General features: G+C 34.4%; 1 protein-coding gene across 1 annotated transcript in view; it reads left to right on the forward strand.

Moving 5' to 3' along the window:
* Positions 1–1,707: 1,707 nt before the first annotated feature.
* The window catches only part of LOC107756201 (protein FAM133-like), a 4,769-nt gene continuing 4,652 nt past the window's right edge, over positions 1,708–1,824 (forward strand). Inside the window, exon 1 of the mRNA XM_016573231.1 lies at positions 1,708–1,739. The gene's annotated coding sequence lies outside the window, so the exon portion shown is untranslated. The remainder of the gene's footprint in view (positions 1,740–1,824) is intronic.

Consider the following 1,824-nt stretch of genomic DNA (forward strand, 5'->3'; position numbering starts at 1 on the left):
GGTTTTGATTCAGACTTCGAAGCACATATTGCAAATCATTTATTTTATTTATTAAACTTTTCGAAAACTCAGAATTGGTTAAAACATTGCATCGCTAAATGATTCACTGTTTCCAAGCGTTCCAATCAGATCGCGAATCATTTGATCGGAACTTTGGTGCGGGTTCACAAATCCTTTAAACAGCTTAATTAATATTCATGCCTTAATCCTTGGCCATACCTTTACGAAAATTAACCATGGTTTTACCACAAATAAAACCAAAAAACCATGGTTACTATAGTTAAACCATGGTAACCACAAATTAACCATGGTTTTGCTACACTAACCATAGTTTAACCATGGTATTTGTAGTACAACTGGTTATACAAATGGTAATCAATACGCCAAAAAAAACCATGGTTACTACACTTTTACTACAATAAAACAATGGCTACTTTTCGTAGGATTCATATTGTAAGTTACATATACATAAAATATGTCTAGTTTTGCGAATATGAATTCTACGAAAAGTAACCATTGTTTTATTGTAGTAAAAGTGTAGTAACCATGGATGTAAGAATGTATTAGAGGCTTACAATCACTGTCAAATCAGTGTTGAACTTTTTACGCCTGTTTGCAGACAGAAGAGAGACTATAAGAGGAGAAAACAAACACACACCCTCTCAGTGTTTACAAAGGGCGTGAGAAACATCATGACCTACTGTTACAAATAAGATAAACTGCTATAGAAAGGGTTTAGTTAGTGTATTAAAAAACGAATGATAAATGGCTCTAGAAAATGAAGAATGCAAGGTCTTGCCAGTGTGCAAATTTCTGTAAAGGCTTACTTCATAAATATGTAATAGATCTAACGCGGTGCTATAGCTTTCTTGCAGTCTCCAGGCTCGTAGGTTTATTAATTTTTAATAAAACTGTGTTTATTCAACAGGTTGAAGTTTAGAGTCGCTAAGCGAACGTCAGGGTTTAATTAATATTCATGAGCAGGAAAAGCGGAAGTGGCGGGTAAGCCCCTCCCCGCAGGTATAAAAGCACCTGTCCGAGCGGTCAGCTGAGCGCAGACTCACCCGACGAGCAGAAGGAGTCCTGGCAGCTTTCAGGTAATTTAACCGTGTAAACATCTATGTCAAATCAAATGAATGACAAAATGAAACTAAAGGAAAGAGGAATTGACTATCTGCAATGCTTCTCTTTATTTGTTTGTAGACAGCGTTTTTTAATAATTTTTTGATGCAGTTTGAACTGTTTATTTAACTTTTTCAACTATTCAACCAATGACCTACAATGATGTTATATAGTACCATTAATTTACGCTGAGAGAGTTAAGTTTCATAAGCAATATAGCTTATATAAATTAGTTGTCAAATCATTTCTGTGTTGGCACACAGTTAAAATTGCATTTATAATGCAAGATATTACTATTGTTTACATTTGCAAATGTTGTAAATGTTAAGTAATGTATGACCTTTACAAGAAGCCTATTTATAATGTGCTGACTAAATATTCTTTAAAGGGGTCATATGATGCGATTTCAATTTTTCCTTTCTCTTTGAAGTGAAAACTACTTTGTTTGGTCTTTCAAAAGAGGACACGACTAGAAATCAGTGGTTAAGTTGTATTTACAACACTGTTCCAGAACAGTTCAACCCAAATATTCAGATGTGTGCAGCACATTTTATGGAGGACTGTTTCCTGATCCTGGGAGAGTAGACTACAATGCCGGCTGTTCTGACTCACAGACTGTAAGTACGTTTTTTATATTTAAAGAGTTTTTATATTTAATATTTTTCATATTTAAAGCGAGTTTTTTGGGCAGTGTAGAGTAGG

Source organism: Sinocyclocheilus rhinocerous, unplaced genomic scaffold (genome assembly GCF_001515625.1).
Source record: "Sinocyclocheilus rhinocerous isolate Xijiao unplaced genomic scaffold, SAMN03320098_v1.1 scaffold592, whole genome shotgun sequence".
Lineage (NCBI taxonomy): Eukaryota > Metazoa > Chordata > Actinopteri > Cypriniformes > Cyprinidae > Sinocyclocheilus > Sinocyclocheilus rhinocerous.